The 18759-nt window shown below is 38.3% G+C and overlaps 1 protein-coding gene across 2 annotated transcripts in view; it reads left to right on the top strand.

Moving 5' to 3' along the window:
- Positions 1-18759, top strand: part of LOC143735458 (SLAM family member 5-like) — a 220643-nt gene that overhangs the window by 161129 nt on the left and 40755 nt on the right. The gene's annotated exons all lie outside the window — the stretch shown is intronic.

The following is an 18759-nucleotide window of genomic DNA, read 5'->3' on the forward strand; positions in this document are numbered from 1 at the left end:
ACTCTTCCAATTCCAAATCTTCCGTTAGCGCCAGCCAGTCTGGAGGGTAGATTAGTTTGTGACACCTTTACAGCGTAATGAGTCCCCACAGAGATCCTCGCGCGATCCTGATTTGTTCGCGAGCCAACATCCAAGAAGACCGTTATCTCCAAACCCCCCCCCCCCCCCCCCCCCAGCGAGGAAGGAATGCCAGATGCGCAAATGGACAACACACACTCACACACACACACATATATGCATCTATAACATTAAAACCCAGAAATGAGTGATTATGAAATGTAAACATGATGTATTCCTGTATGTTTGAAGTTTATACTGTATCCTGTCTATCTAGGACTGTTAGTTATGTAGTTGAACCTTGCGGACTTCTATAAAGGTCTAAGAGTTTATATATATCCTTGTATGCGTAACAAACACGGAGTGATTGGTATTAAACGAAATCGCTCAACTTGCTCGAGCCAAATATATGTAAGAAGTTAATGAAAAATATAGTTTACTATGTTTTCCATCTTTGGAGTGAAAAGAGACCAAAACTAACATCACTGGTGTTCTTAGATAACGGCGTTTACGACCCAAAGGAATGTTCACAGAACTGCCACCCTCTCTGAATTCTAACCAAGGAGGAGAAATGAATCCTGTATTCATATATATACAGTATATGCTATTATATATCCACTTGAGAATTGTATGAACAATGTATCTAAGTTCCCTATTTCATGAGTTGCCTTTTTGTGGTTTGGTCTATGTTTCTCGACAACTCTAATGCGATAATGTTTTAAACTCGGCCAACTAATGTTTAACCAAATCCATTTGTGGCAAGTTTGGTCTTGATAAACTCCAATCTTCATTCCCCATTTGTTAATTGACATTACATTTTGCTAAACTTGTGACGCATTAGTATTATAAGAATTGTGAAGATTCTGCTCTTAAACACCCTAATTTCGTCGGTTTCAAATGTCTCTCTCTTAGACAAAGAGCAATAAAAACCAAAGTCCCGCCTGTGAAATTCCAACCCTCTAATTGGCCAAGTCAACAGGAAGAGGCCGGATTTCTCCAAGGTGATAAATGACGCTTCCCCCCTCCGCTCGTCTCTCTGTTACTTTTGACTGTCAAAAATGTAGGGTCTCGCCTCCGGGCGAGCTCTTCGCCTTTCTTTTATTTGTTTGTAGTTTAGTTTGTGTTTTTCAGTCTTAGATAAGTCTCCGTGTTTAATTCCAATCGACGAGTGAAAAGAACACCGCGTGACATATCTCTTCAGCAAATCCATCTACAAGGGACCTTTAAACGAGCGCGCGCTCGTTTTGAAGGAGAAACACGCGCACGTGACCACGTGGCGAGAGACGTACACACGCTTCTTCACCAGCCATGCGAAGATGTGACGTTAACTCCGCGTGATTTCCCCGTAGAGATCTTTATTTCTTTTCTTTGTTAGTCAAAGTTTTGTTTTCCGTAGTCGACTCTGTTCACTTCCACAAAGTGAAACAAACTTAGCCGAACTATTTTCCTTTGGTAATGTTACCCCAAAGACTTGGAAACTCCGTTCAACGCGCGCCAAGCAGCACCCAGTGACGCTTCCTAAAGGACTCCGCTCACGCACGCGCAGGAATGCCGCGACACAGAGAGACCCAGAAACTTAAGTATATCTCTTTATAGAGCTTCTAAGAAGCATTAAGATGATGTTTTCGTGTTGTCACAGGCAGGGGACTGTCAGGGGAATGTTGCCAATGCTCTCTCTCTCTCTCTCTCTCTCTCTGTCCCTTCCCCTCTCACACGTGTTTCCATTGTCCACACTCTATGCATTTCTCGTTCATCGATGCCTTATCGTGTATTGTTGTTTATTATGTTTGTAAATACATATATCCCATGTAACCGTAGTAAATACATAAGTAGTTCTGCCTTATTAAATTCATTATATTCATCTGATTGATGTACTGCCTTTTTGCTCATTTAAGTCCCTTAAGTGCCAAAAGATCTTATAGCAACAACCTTACAAATTAAAGATACTTTAAAGAGTATGTGTTTCTAGGGCAGGAAACCCAATTCTTGTGGCCACAGAATTGCTTTTCCTGAAATCCTATAAAGTAAGATGATATTGTGGATTCCCACAGATATTAGTCTGACAATTGAGCTAATTAATTTAGCCTGTTTTGTAAGACGTGGTCCGTGCAGGTAATTGCAATCAACTTGTGGTTAAGTGCAAGGATACACAGACATGCATGCAGGTAAAATGACATATCATCCCTTATCGGGAGTTTTATTAAGATGTAAGACTGATCTAATCCAAACATGTATGAATAATTATTAATTACCAATTATTAATTATGATATGCAAATTCCCCACGGATTAGATCCGCCCCAGAGTCTTTACAGACTCATCCCATTCTATAAGCAGCTGCTGATGGAATGGCAAAGGCGACGGAAGTAAACTGTTAACTGCCGTAATGCAAAAAACACTTAGCAACAGTAAAGAGGGCAGTGTAACAGATTATTAAATCATTTATGAAAAAAAAATAGTAATTTAAAAAAGCAAGAGAATTTGTTTTTATTCCTAACAAGCATCGGTCAATACTCAAGTCTTTGTCAAAAAATTTTCAAAACTTTTTAAAAATTCATAAAAAAAATGACCCACATGAATATTGGCCAAACAGTTGATCTCACCTACAAAACTCACTCACACCGATTAAGCACTTAATACATGTCTCGTTCCACCATAACACCTGCAACAATTCTCACTCAGAATGCATTCATTGTCATTCATAACACACTGACTTAAAAAAACTTTTAAAATTTGAATGATTTTTCACATATATCAATATTTCTGTTATGATTCTGCCATCATGTCCTTGATTTTTCCTGGTCTTGTGGCAGGATCATGACAGACCCATGTTTTGTGTACAAGCGCATGGTCTGTTGTTTGGGCCATGTGCTTGTGTTGTCTACCCCGCCCCCTTGTTATCCTCGTTTTGTCATAATTGCTTTACCTGTGTCACCTGTTATGTTATCATTAGTCTCCCTACTTAATCCCCTTGTGTTTGCTGTCCTGTGTCGGTTCATTGCTAATCTTATCTGTGTTGAAAGTCTTGTCATAGTGAGTAATTATTAGAAGTATTGTTTGTTTATTGTGCAGTCATTTAGTCTTGTCAGCCTAAGATTCCTTGTCCCATCCGTGTTTTGCCCCCTCGTGGGTTTTGTTTTCCTGTTTTTGTACCAATAAACCTTGTGTTCATTGTACACTGTCTGCATTTGGATTCATCTCTTTGCATCCTCATAAAAATTTCATTATAGATAAGAATAATCTTTTCATTTTACTGACTGTATTACTACATAAAGAGTGAATGAGAAATGCAGCATCTTTTAGCGTTGTCAAGTAAATTGTATATTTTTTTATAATTGCTAACAAGCATCGGTCAATATTGAAGCCACATGTACAGTCTGGATTATATAAAGTAGTCCTAATGATCCTCAATGAAACTGTCAAACACAGGAGTTTCAATATTAAGTCAAGTCAAGTCACCTTTATTTATATAGCGCTTTTACAATACAGATTGTATCAAAGCAGCTTCACAGTGATAACATGAAAATAATATAACAGAGTTTGTTTCTAAAAGAAAATTGAGTCAACGTCCACCTTAAGCAAGGCAGATCAATAATATTATTGAATATTAAATGTCCCCAACTAAGCAAGCCAAAAGCCAAGGCAACAGTGGCAAGGAACCAACATCAGGTGACAGAATGGAGAAAAAAACCTTGGGAGAAACCAGACTCAGTCGGAGGGCCAGTTCTCCTCTGGCCAACGAAGGAACAGTGCATGATTTATGATTCGGGCAGCATTACAAGGCAGATTGGATCGGAACATTTAGAATATTTATCCATTTCCATCTTTTGGAAGTCCAAGTAATCACGCCGGTGTTGAGACGAGTTGTTGAGGATCAGTGCCGTCCACCATAGAGGGTCCATATCGCCGTCCCGAGATAACAGCAGAAAAGCAAAAAGGGAAAATAATTAGCGTAGCTGCTGTTCATAATGATTTCCATAACACGGGCGTAAATGATAAAAAACATGAAGACAGTGATTCTTGCGTCCCACAGTCACCCCCCTCCGTCCCCCACTCAACTCAGCCCTGCTTACTGACCTCTACATCCCTCCTGCTGCTGAGACCCAACCACAATCTCACAATCTCTCCGCAGCCCAACCATACGCACCGACCCGTTTGACTAAGGCTGTCGAGCCCCACTGTCGTCGTTAAAGCAGGTTCAGTGGCAACGGTTCCGTATGGCATACCACCTACCGCAAAACACAATATCTACCCAACCACCCGTCATTCACGCAATATACACAGGAACGTAATGACTGTAAATACTATGCAACCTATACAAATAACCTACAGACTCTTCAAGTTTTATAATATTAAATGCATTTGATCTGATTCAGCAGTGGTATAAAAGGTAAGCATTATGTAAATGCTTGGCTAAAGAGATGCGTCTTTAATCTAGTTTTAAACTGGGACAGCGAGTCAGAGCCTCGAACAATATCAGGAAGGCTATTCCAGAGTTTTGGAGCTAAATGTGAGAACGCCCTCCCTCCTTTAGTGGACTTAGATATCCTAGGAATGACCAGAAGCCTCGAATTTAGTGATCTTAAAGAACACAATGGATTGTAGGGCGATAGAAGGTCCATTAAATACACAAGAGCTAAACCATTTAGGGCTTTATAGGTCAGTAATAGTACTTTGTAATTGATACGGAATTTGATAGGTAACCACTGTAGAGATGATAAAATTGGTGTTATATGATCATATTTTCTAGACCTAGTAAGAACTCTAGCAGCTGCATTTTGCACTAACTGTAGCTTGTTTATTGAGGATGCAGGACAGCCAGCTAATATAGCATTACAATAATCTAGTCTCGAGGTCATGAATGCATGAACTAACTTTTCTGCATCAGTAACAGATAGCATGTTACGTAGCTTTGTAATGTTTCTAAGGTGGAAAAAGGCTGTTCTTGTAACATATGAAATATGATTTTCGAAAGACAAGTTGCGGTCTAGCATAACACCCAGGTCTTTTACTGTAGTGTATAAAGTAACAGGACATCCTTCTATATTAAAGTTGTATTGTAAGTGAGTTTGTGGGTAGTTTTTTGGACCAATAAGTAATACCTCCGTTTTATCTGAATTTAGTAGCAGGAAATTACGCGTCATCCAGCATTTTATATCTTTGAGACACTCTGTCAAATTTGATAAGTTAGTGTTTTCATCTGGCCGTGATGAAATATATAATTGAGTGTCATCAGCATAACAGTGGAAATTAATTCCATGTTTTCTTATAATATTACCAAGTGGGAGCATATATATTCTGAATAGCAGAGGGCCTAACACCGATCCTTGCGGCACTCCATAGTCTACTGATGTTATCTTTGATTTTTTTGATTCTATTAGGCTACTGTCTATGGTGAGTGAACTGAATAGATCACATAATTTTTTTTTTTTAAATCAAATGCTCTGACCATCTGTATGTGCATTTTTATTGATCTGACAGTGGTTCCTGTAAGGCCATCTAATTCGATCCAATGGCGGTACTCGATTAGAGGTGAAGGTCTCACGCGTGTTCCGTCTCCTCCCATGGCAAATGGATTTTTAATTAAATGCAATACATTTTATCTTATGTATTAACTCGTTTCATCTGACTCCATAAAATGAAAAGGTTTTTCAATGATATCTGTGCATCATTAAATATACGTTAATGTTCGACTATTCCTTTTAACTCCAATGAAAATAAAGTCAAAGTCTGTTAGAATAATCAAATATAACAATTTATGTCAGGTAAATGTATTATTACAATTCCATAATCAATTGAAAGATAATCAATGCAAACCATCAAATGTTCTAGAACAAAGAGGAAGATCCTTTACCCGACACTGTATGGCTACGTGAGCTGAGAGTCGCGAGACCCTCAACCACACGGGCTAATCTGAATACAGAAAAAAGCCCTGAGCTCTCGTTGCATTTTCCTTATATAGCCAGACCTTATTTGATATGTAAAACTTGAGTTTACTGGAAATTTACTGTATTCCCCCACTATTACTGGGGTAGAAGTTGACCATCTGCTAAGAATAGTGGAAATTAGCATTCATGAATTTACACCTTTGGGAGTGCCTAGAGACCACATTCCTTTGTGTGCCAGTTATTCCTAAACTTTTAAAAACCTTATTACCTTTTGTTTTACTTCTTTGGGAATGAGACATTATGTTCCAGTCACCCCGAGACCTTTAAAATGATACTAAACGATCCTTAAAGATAATCACATTCACATTAAAACCATATATATTCTTGTGTGAGTTTTTTAGTATTATTGACTGAGAGGGAGAGAAAATGTAGATAAGGTGCTCAGAGGATGGGGGGTGCGGGGTGTGTGTGTGTGAGGTGTTCAAATGTTAATGTGCAAGCAAGGTCCTTTGTCTTATAGACCTGTGGTGAGGTTGATTCCATCAACCAGTTCTTCCAGTCTTACAGTTCCCCAACACTGCACATTTTTTATTTCTCTCTCATCTGACATATTTGAGGTTGTGGAGTCTTTGGCTGCGTCCGTGAACTGATAAATGCTGCCTTTGGAGGACACATTTCAAGTTAGGAAGGCATCAAGGCACGTCCAAATCCAAGGTTAGTTTCACTTCTTCCCTTCATCTGATCAATTTTTGAAGACGGCATATTATGTCCATCACTGCCTTTTATATCCTACAGGCATATGTCCGTCACTGCCTTTGATATCCCACAATCCTGTGCGTGTTCGTCCAAGGGGAAGTGGCTTTATTAGTCGATTGTGCTAAGTTCAGGGAAAATGGCATTGGAGAACGCAACCAGTTTTTGTTCAAATGCTTTTTTTCACTTTCGACACACTTTCTTTGTGTTTCCATCTACAAATAAGTGTAGTACTTGCTAAATGTTTGATTGGCTATCGTCAAGTACTCTGTATTAACATTTCAAATTAAATTTTGAAAGTGTCATCTGAGGATACGGCCGCTTTCATTACAGCCCGCCTGGAGAATGGGGTGGCTTTCAGTGGGCACAAAAACGTCTGGAAGTAAGTTGTTGAATATCATTTCAGTTCTTAATGAAGAGTTCTTATATGTTAATGTCACATTATTGGTAAATGCTTAAGCCTTTGCTGTATGATGTTCATTTGACATGTAATATAGGTTTTAAGGATTAAATCCTAATACGGCTTGTCATAATATACAAGTACATATCCTGGTTCAAAATAGCACTTTCTTTTTATTTTGACCTATGTTTCCTTTTAACTATAGTGTAATGCAGTGGGCAGGCCTGAAATCATTTATTTTAATGATATTCAGCATTATTCACACACCACTGTTAATTCTGATGAACACAGATATCACTTTGTGTTTGTACATTGCTCAACAAGAAATAGTGGCCTACCAGAACCCAATGTGTCAAAAAATCTTTAGAGGTGTGAATTGGCCAATAAATAGGTTATTTTTTGGGGGTAATTTTTCCAACTAATATCTACATCGTTTCAAACAAAATGGATTAAAAAAAACACTCACATTTGTTAAAAAAAACATTTGATGTTTTTAAAGACCCCCTGTGGTGAAAATCAAGTTAATATTGTTTAAATGTCTATGTTGTTTTATTATGCTTTAAGACAAACCGTGTGAAATTTAATGTGCTCTTCCTCTGAATCAGTTTCTGATTCAAGCATATATAAATTAAACCAATATTTCCACTCTCCATCGTGTAGCGTTTGACCCAGTGGATCAGGTGGTCAGAGCTGGTGAGAGGCAGGGACTCATTTGCATATTCATGGCATGAAATAAATAAGGCATGAAATAAAATATTATTTTTACATACTGACTATTGGGAACTTTTAATAAACAAGTGCGTTTTCAACGACTTTAGATAAAAAGTGGAATGCGAAATATCATGGAATAAGTCACGTCGCCAAGCTCCGTTGCCATAGAAACAGTAACTTACGACCGCACATTAGCTGGTCCAGCCTGAAATAAGCTATTTCTGCATAAAAAAAAAATAAAAAAAACATTTAATGGAACAGTTCATCGGTTCATGATGCAGAGATGCTGGTCAGATTTTCCCCTTTCTACTTTTTGCTATTTCAGCTACACCTATTACATATGCGCAAATCTTTACAAATCTGACTGGCAAGAAATAGATTAGAATGACAAATTGTTCAATAGCAACAGACTGAAAAGACGTCAGTTTGTCAGTGGACAGTTAAGAAACCTGTTCTACCTGTAATTTAAACCTGTTAACCGTTGCCAGTGCACTGACGCACTGAAGTGTTTTTTTTTGTTTAAATAGTTCAAAGTTACTATAAGATTTAATGTATAGTTATAGTTAGGTAATAACATCATTAAAAAGATATAAAACTCAAGTTTCAGTATTTGACCACTATATTCTGTGAAACTTATAGTGACAGTTATGTCTTAATTTGTGTCAGGAGTTATGTAATCAAAAATGAGTCGATACCTTTAATATGAATTATGAGCGTCAGCCGCTCTCATTCAGAAAAAAACTCCTGTGAGTTCGTCATGACAGCGCTTGACAAAACAACATCCCATAACCCCTGAAATGATGACCTCTGGTGAATATTGTATGCTATCATACATTATAGCATATTATAATACAACTTATTAGGCCTATATACACTCACCTAAAGGATTATTAGGAACACCATACTAATACTGTGTTTGACCCGCTTTCGCCTTCAGAACTGCCTTAATTCTACGTGGCATTTATTCAACAAGGTGCTGAAAGCATTCTTTAGAAACCTTGGCCCATATTGATAGGATAGCATCTTGCAGTTGATGGAGATTTGTGGGATGCACATCCAGGGCACGAAGCTCCCGTTCAACCACATCCCAAAGATGCTCTATTGGGTTGAGATCTGGGGACTGTGGGGGCCATTTTAGTACAGTGAACTCATTGTCATGTTCAAGAAACCAATTTGAAATGATTCAAGCTTTGTGACATGGTGCATTATCCTGCTGGAAGTAGCCATCAAAGGATGGGTACATGGTGGCCATAAAGGGATGGACATGGTCAGAAACAATGCTCAGGTAGGCCGTGGCATTTAAACAATGCCCAATTGGCACTTAGGGGCCTAAAGTGTGCCAAGAAAACATCCCCCACACCATTGCACCACTACCACCAGCCTGCACAGTGGTAACAAGGCATGATGGATCCATGTTCTCATTCTGTTTACGCCAAATTCTGACTCTACCATCTGAATGTCTCAACAGAAATTGAGACTCATCAGACCAGGCAACATTTTTCCAGTCTTCAACTGTACAATTTTGGTGAGATCTTGCAAATTGTAGCCTCTTTTTCCTATTTGTAGTAGAGATGAGTGGTACCCGGTGGGGTTTTCTGCTGTTGTAGCCCATCCGCCTCAAGGTTGTGCGTGTTGTGGCTTCACAAATGATTTGCTGCTTACCTCGGTTGTAACGAATGGTTATTTTAGTCAAAGTTGCTCTTCTATAAGCTTGAATCAGTCGGCCCATTCTCCTCTGACCTCTAGCATCAACAAGGCATTTTCGCCCACAGGACTGCTGCATACTGGATGTTTTTCCCTTTACACACCATTCTTTGTAAACCCTAGAAATGGTTGTGGGTGAAAATCCCAGTAACTGAGCAGATTGTGAAATACTCAGACCGGCCCGTCTGGCACCAACAACCATGCCACGCTCAAAATTGCTTAAATCACCTTTCTTTCCCATTCTAACATTCAGTTTGGAGTTCAGGAGATTGTCTTGACCAGGACCACACCCCTAAATGCATTGAAGCAACTGCCATGTGATTGGTTGATTAGATAATTGCATTAATGAGAAATTGAACAGGTGTTCCTAATAATCCTTTAGGTGAGTGTATATTTATAGAGTAGCAAAGTATGCCTAATTAATATACAAGACTGAACCACATAGATATATAAAGGCTATCATGATCATTTTGCCAACAATGAACCATGGATTTGTTTAGTTTATAATAAGTTTTATTTTTTACTTATACAAAAACCACATATAACATTCAAAACTCATTGGCTTAGATTGCGTTTGAAGAAAAATAAGCACAAAAGTTTTCTGTAGCCTTGTGTAAACTTATTCAATAGAATTAGACTTCTAGAATGTTCTTTCCAGTGCAAAAAATAATATTTCTAATTTAATTAGACAACATTTTAAGGAAGTGTAGTGCAAATATCTTCATGTAATTATACTTCCATTATGCTTAACTTTCTTTTCGCCGGCTGCTCGGAGGTAGTCATTTTTACATTTCCCGCTGTTGTCACTTGTCGTCATCGTTGCTACGATACGTGACTCACAATGACTAACGACCAATTAAAAGGGCATTCTCTGATGATGTTCCAAGATTTTAAAAACCCTACGCGGCTGATCATAGACAAACAGGAGGAGAAATTAGTATCTACCGCACCGTCGTTTTTTTTTTCTTATCATAGCCTACAAAAGTCTTCGTTCATAGTCTGTCTGATATATATTAAAAGCTGTGTGTCTGTCATGGATTTGCACTGAATTGATTCTCAAAAATACGGAAAAAAGTGCGTTCCGTAGTTCAATACGGAACAAGACTTTTATGTGTCAAATACGGGACGATTCCGTATTATACGGAACGGTTGGCAACCCTAGGGCCGATGTAATCATTATGAGCACTGGATACTCATAGGCCTACTGTGTTTCAATCCATACTGGCAGCCCGAGGGCACCCTGTGCACATGCAGTCCATATATGGAACACATGAAGAAGAGCCATATCAAGTGACATCCCAGGATGTCCCTGACACAAACAAAGCTTCTAGAGATCGCTATAACATGCAGATAAGGACGTTTTGAAGACAACTTGATTGCAATGATATTTGATTTATCTGTGTTCTTCGAGCCATATCAGCAGGGATGTAGTGGTGGCTAAACGTACGTAAACGCCGTTTGGGCACCTCCCAAAATTCGGAAATAGCATTTACCCACCTCCAAAGTGCGTTTATCCACCTCTAAATTGTGTTTATCCACCTCTAAATAGCCTATAGTTCCTAAGGCATTTTAAATTAAGCTTATGTAGTTTTAGTTTCATATTGCCCGCAAATTAGTTAAAATCTCCTGGAATCTCGAGCTCGCGAGCTCCAAACCGTGTAGTGCGCGCTCAGCAGAGAGCTAGAGACCTTGCGTGTGTGTGCAAATGTGCCTCATGAAGCGCATGTAAAGCCTAGTTGTTATTTGAATAATGAATTTTTCCTAAATAGGAATGCTTACTGAAATGTTTCTTTTTTCAAGAAGGTCATTTGATACAGTTTCAAATATGAAGTGAGAACTTTGATTAAAGAATTTGGGGATTGAAACAGTTTGAATAGCCAATCGTTAGTAATTATGATGAAGACAAAAGAAAAACATATTTAGAGCCATAACCAGGCCGGAGAGGTATGAATGTGTGCAGAGCAGACTGACACTGAATGGGGCTTGTTTGCACCACAAGACAATAGACTGAATAGATGCTTAGAACATGACAATAAACATCAGTTTGCATTTTAGAGTGTAATCAAAATAAAGTCATATGACATTATCTTGAAAAACATTTAACTAAATGCAGAGTTTTAGACTTGTCATCTTTTAAAGGTGCATAGCGCAAGTGTCTGAGTTTTTTGCAGAACTATGCCCCCCTCTGGCAACAAGCAAAACTGCAACCAGAGTGTGTTTTCTTTGTCTTACGTGGAGTTTGCGTTGGGGTTTTGAATGGACTACAAGCCGGTCTCTTTGAATCCATCTTCAACTTTTGTCGCACGAGTTATCTTCGCTGATACGGAGAATTGCGGCGAATTCACAAACCTGCCAGACATAGCCAGGTGAGCGAGCGAGGAATAAATGTGCTTTTAGTACAAAGGGTTCATGAACTGTAGGTAACTTTTTGTCAATGTCAAGGAAGGATCCTCGGAAGCCGGAATTTCGAGGATGCTATGTCATCGACTTCCGTCGAAGGACTGTTCCAATGTCGAGGATCCTCAGAATTTCAACCAAGGACTGACCCTGCGTTCTATTATTGTCAACGAACCGACTCGGTCCTCGGATATGACGTCACTTCCACACTTCAAGCGTTCTGGTATGTTTTGCGCGTCCGAGTCGGAGGAAAAACATGGACGCGACCCAGAAAGCTGTTGCCATGGTAGCACTCGCCGAGTACCAGGCGCTTATCAAAACGCAGCCATTTGAACTTCTAAAATTTTCACTTTATTTAATTTTTTTGTTTATCTTCTAGCAACGCTAGCCACATTAGTAACACCAGTTTGAAACAAGGCTTCATTCAATATTGCCCTCACAACTAGACCAATTCCCACATACCCACAGGCAGTGATACGGACGCAGTGAGGTATTGCAGTAATACGAGTGATTAAAATCGTGATTTAAACAATCAAAACGGTCCAAAAACAATGAATAGAATTCATACAAGTCACACAGGGCGCAGCCATCTTGGATTCCGTATCGGAATTCTTGCTCGGTGTCCTCATGGTTGTCCAACGTCCGAGTTAGGAAATCAGAGGAAAGGGGGCATGTTTGTGTGTGTTGCTAGGCAACATCTGTCTTACTAGTCGGAAATCCAACACGGATAAATAATAGAATGCACCATGAGTCCTTCGTTCGGAAAATATCCCATATACAGGAAAGTATGCATATGTGTAGCCTTCGCGCTCTCAAATCACCCACAATCCTATGCTCGCAGCTTTGCTATCTTGTTAAAAAAATAGAAAATGTCGGACGTTAGCGGAGTCGGAGCGATAACGGGGCAATATGCTTTCAAATGTAAATATATTTACATTACCATTAATTTGTTATAACCGAAGTACATAAGTAAAGTTTAACGTTTAAATGTCAGTACAAATTACTACCGTTTTGATATTACAAATAATACAAATATAAACAAATTACGCTATTGATGGCTAACTGAACCGGACCTGTCATTTAACAATTGTTAGCTTGGTTGCCGTCACTGGCATTTCTTTTAGAAATAACTAGTTAACTTGTACAAAGTAATTTAACATTAATAGTATACCATTCACAGCGTTATTCATAGCTTTCCCTTTTTTTTAAAAAAGGGAGCAAGGAACAAACTGACCTTTTCACTGACGTAATGACGTGCACTTGACGTACACTTGCTAGTCTGTTCCAGTTACGTGTTCTCCAAATGCTAAAGAGGAGCCTCGTCTAGCCTCTGAAGGAAATGACTTGGAAGGACCAGTCCTGCCAAGAAAGTATCCTTGACATTGAGAAACAGCTTCTGTTTTAGTTTAGGTATGCCATTTCTGGGGATTTTCAAAAGTGGGGTTGCAGCATAACAGGTTAAAAAAAATCGTTCAGAAAGAAGGAAACCATTTATACTCTGAGGAATAAATGTTTTAAAGAATTTTTTTTTAAAAGTATGTAATTTACGTCAACATGTTTTTGCATTGTTGTAAATTTCACTGTATGTTACGTTACACACCTTGTGCTAGCACTTACCACACAAAATGGCCACATGTAAATAATTTAACAATTTTTAGTTTCTTCACCGTTTATATTTATGTCCAGATTGGGTCAAAGTAGATTCACAGATTCTGTAGAGTGACACTGGGTGAGATTTAAAGTATGAACATTTTGTTTGTTTTTCTAAAGCGTTCTTGAAAGAGAAATTTCAGGCAAAACAGCAGTTTGGGAGCAGAACATCTTACTTCAGGTTTGTCACCTTGGCTTTAGGCTTGCTTATTTGGGGACATTTAATATTCAATAATATTATTGATCTGCCTGCATTGACACCATTGCATGAGGACTAAACGGAACGATGACATCACATACATGCATATACAGCTGCTGGACATATAATTAGAATATCATTAAAAAGTTTATTTATTTCAGTAATTCCATTCAAAAAGTGAAATTTGGACATCGTATTCATTCATTACACACAGACTGATATATTTCAAGTGTTCATTCACAACTAATGAAAACCCCAAAATCTGTATCTCAGAAAATTTGAATATTGTGAAAAGGTTTAATATGGAATACACCTGGTGCCACACTCTAATCAGCTAATTAACTCAAAACACCTGCAAAGGCCTTTAAAAAGTCTCTCAGTCTAGTTCTGTAGGCTACACAATCATGGGGAAGACTGTTGACTTGACAGCTGTCCAAAAGACGACCATTGACATCTTGCACAAGGAGGGCAAGACACAAAAGGTCATTGCTAAAGAGGCTGGCTGTTCACAGGGCTCTGTGTCCAAGCACATTAATAGAGAGGCGAAGGGAAGGAAAAGATGTGGTAGAAAAAAGTGTCCAAGCAATAGGGATAACCGCACCCTGGAGAGTATTGTGAAACAAAGCCCATTCAAAAATGTGGGGGAGATTCACAAAGAGTGGACTGCAGCTGGAGGCAGTGCTTCAAGAACCACCACGCACAGACGTATGCAAGACATGGGTTTCAGCTGTCGTATTCCTTGTGTCAAGCCAGTCTTGAACAAGACCCAGCGTCAGAAGCGTCTCACCTGTGCTAAAGACAAAAAGGACTGGACTGCTGCTGAGTGGTCCAAAGTTATGTTCTCTGATGAAAGTAAATTTTGCATTTCCTTTGGAAATCAAAGTCCCACAGTCTGGAGGAAGAGAGGAGGGGCACAGAATCCATGTTGCTTGAAGTCCAGTGTAAAGTTTCCACAGTCAGTGATGGTTTGGGGTGCCATATCATCTGCTGGTGTTGGTCCACTGTGTTTTCTGAGGTCAAAGGTTAACGCAGCCGTCTACCAGGACGTTTTAGAGCACTTCATGCCTCCTGCTGCTGACCAACTTTATGGATATGCAGATTTCTTTTTCCAACAGGACTTGGCACCTGCACACAGTGCCAAACCTATCAGTACCTGGTTTATACCTGTTCTTAATTAGCCAGCAAACTCGCCTGACCTTAACCCTATAGAAAACCTATGGGGTATTGTGAAGAGGAAGATGCGATACGCCAGGTCCAACAATGCAGACGAGCTGAAGCCCACTATCAGAGCAACCTGGGCTCTCATAACACCTGAGAAGTGCCACAGACTGATCGACTCTATGCCACGCATGCATTGCTGCAGTAATTCAGGCAAAAGGAGCCCCAACTAAGTATTGAGTGCTGTACATGCTCATACTTTTCAGTCGGCCAACATTTCTAAAAATCCTTTTTTTGTATTGGTCTTAAGTAACATTCTAATTTTCGGAGATACTGAATTTGGGAATTTCATTAGTTGTCAGTTTTAATCATCACAATTAGATGAAATAAACATTTGAAATATATCAGTATGTGTGTAATGAATGAATATAATATCCAAATTTCACTTTTTGAATGGAATTACTGAAATAAATCAACTTTTTGATGATATTCTAATTATATGACCAGCACCTGTGTATGTATATATATTTTTTTTTTTACAGCAAAAAAAAATAACCACTCAGAGAATTTAAGCTATGCTGAAGGCATATAATGCCCTTTTCTTCTAGAAACAAACTGTTGCATTATTTTCCTGTTGTCACTGTAAAGTTGCTTTGAAGTGTCTGTATTGTAAAAGCGCTACATAAAGAAAGGTAACTTGACTTTTACTTTATTAATCATGATAGACCCTAGTTTTTGATGGAGTATCTGTCATTTGTTATTCTCTGAAAGATTAACCTCTTTTTCCAGTTTTGCATCTGTTCTTCAACACTGTTCCTGATTTTACTTGTTTTCTTACAGAAACTCAAGTGTTGTGATGAGCGAAGGAGCAAAATTACTTTTAATATTTTGTCAACAATAATTCAGTCTCACTGCAGTATAGAGCAGTGTTTCTCACCCAAATATTGTTCCGAGGGAAGCAATGCTACTTAGAAATATTACAAAAATATCTAACCTTACAGTAATCATATACTTTAAGTGAAATGGTTTGGGAGAAAAGCTACATAGGACAAGTGGTTTGGAAAATTAATGAATTTTAGAAGCCAAAATAATTTCATATTCAGCCTATTTTTATGTTAATTATTATGCAGTTCATTGTTGTAACATTGATCCACTGGAGGCAAGTTTGCAGAAACCAAGTGCAGTTTAATATTATTAAGATCAAACATAAAACAAGGACATGAAATGGCACTTACCAACAAGTGCTTACACGAAACAATACTTGACATAGTAACAAACATGATGGCTTAAATATACAAGGACTAATGACAAGACAAGGGACACCTGTGTACAATGATCAGACAATAAAGCAATGACGACATGACATTCACATGGGGAACACATGGTGGGATCACATGACTATAACAGGGAATCACATGACAATACAGGAAACATGACTCAGACATGACACAAGAACATGAAACAAAACAAGACATGACAATTGTAATATTATATCTTAACCTGTAGACGTATTTCAGGAGCAGAATTTAAAAAATATATTTTTTTGTTATTTATTTACACACTACCATCCTGTTATATTCATTTAATATGTCTTACAATGATCTGCAAAAGAGTGATTCAGTAACAGCTTCATAATCCCACAAGAACTGCCTATGAAGCGTAAAAACCTGTCTACATCTGAGATGATTGAGGGCTTGTACTACAGCTGCCTTAAAAACAACTGTCACTGTTTGTGTATTTTACCATATTTCAGCATTGATTATTTCATGAACATTGTGTACTGAATGGAATGTAACAGAATAAAAAATTTCATTTCACTTTATGAAGCTGTTATTATTAAATCACTTTTCTTATACTATTTTCTCAAACCTAAAACAATCTAGTCACTGATTTTAACATAACAAACCCTAAATTATACACACAAAAAATTAATGAATTGAGTTCTTTCATCTAGTTAACACAACCAGCTTGCTTTAATCTAACTATCACTTCAGCAGTTACTACAGATTTCCTGCATGATAGGACATGTTTCCACAGGTTTGGCTCTTCTCCAAGGCGAAACACAGGAATGTTTTCCTCCCTTATTCTATATCACTGCAGCCCATTATCCAATAGCCATGGGTGGAGCGTGAAGTTCAGCTCCCCTCTCTGGATGTATCAGTAATATGTGCATAATAGGTGGAGTGACGGTCCAACTACACGCATACCCATAACTTACCCCACTAATGTGAGGCTCTGCCTACTTGCGGCACAGGCTCCTCCCACTGTGAGGTCTTTGGGTTTCAGCGATATTCTTGGCATTCTCTAGCAGACTCATGATTTTAAACTGGAGACCTGTACAGAATAATATTTGTGAAACTCAGGACCATATAAGCATCCGCTCACCTTGCTCTGGTATCAGCTGTTTTAGCGTCCCTCCACCTCCCCAGCTCCACCATCATAGTTTAGGCATCTTTCTGCCATACTCCTCATCCCAGTGTTAGTAGTCCCACTGGAGGGTTTATATAAGCTGGAGTTAAAGCTGCTTCCTCGAGTCGCTCCACTGCCTTCTTTATGATGTTGTTTTTACTTGATTAACGTTTTCACAATGTTGAGAGAAAACTTGTTCTTAGAACAACATTCTTGGAACATCAATTTTGTACTTGGTGAATGTTATTGTTGACATTCTTGGAATATTACAAATAAACATTCAAAGAATGTTATATTGTGAGTAACAATAGGGTTGGGAGAATGTTGTACTAACATTATTTAACCTTTTAAATAACGTTCTAACAAGAAAACTAGACATTTTAATGTTTCAGAAATCACGTTTCCCACAACAATTGTAGAACATTAATTTGTTAGCTGGGATATAGCTTATACATAATATGGAGAACATTGTGCACGATTTGTAGTAATTTGTTTTTTCAATACAGAAAATCATTTTTATCCTGTCAATCATAAATAAAGTATAGATTAATTGATCATCAAAATAAATGCTAGTTGCATTCGTTAAGATAATTTTCCCCATCAGACCTGCTGTTTTCATCTTTGTTGAGACTCTCTTTCAAATGATGACTGTGTATTTTATCATTATAGAATCCAACCAAACTCCATTATTCCTTCTATCACTGTTGTTTTTCCTGTTGTTGCTGCCGGTGGTCACAGTTTTAGTCGTGTTTTTCTTCTGTCGCAGCAATAAATACACACAAGCAAAACAAGACGGCAAGTATTACATACAACAGGAAAATTAATATTTGATTGCAAAAGTAGTTTTTAAAAATGCCAACAAAGCGTGTAACCACCATTCAGTATTATATATATATATATATATATATATATAGTTATATATAAACTTTAATGTGATACTTATTGTAAACGCACAGTAACCACAACACTTACCATGCTTTTACTACAGAAACCCTAGTTTTTCTGTGATAGGTGTGGTAAAAGGACAGTAACCACACATTTTACCATGCTTTAAACCTCAGTAACCTTAGTTTTACTGTGATGGGTGTAGTAAAGGACTGTAAGGGGTGTACAGTTAAAGACCCAGAACCAGATATGAAGAATGAAGACCCAGAGTCAGAATTATAAAAAATTAAAGAAAATATTTACTGAAGATAGTTTGCAGTTTCATCAGCAGAAGTCAGCTTCAATACTCGCACAGGAGTTCGTAGGCCGCCCCGCTTACAGTTACAAAGATCGCAGCAGTTATACGATTTCCAAGGTCTAAGCTACGTCATTGCTTACAGGATGAATGATTCTCATTGGCTATGAAATAGATAAACACAGTAATTTTCCACACATATACAGATAGACTGAAGCATATCTCCATCGGTTATGCAGCTGAAGTTAGGCACGT

Source organism: Siphateles boraxobius, unplaced genomic scaffold (assembly GCF_051911475.1).
Source record: "Siphateles boraxobius isolate OS27281-9 unplaced genomic scaffold, OSU_SipBor_1 13, whole genome shotgun sequence".
Lineage (NCBI taxonomy): Eukaryota > Metazoa > Chordata > Actinopteri > Cypriniformes > Leuciscidae > Siphateles > Siphateles boraxobius.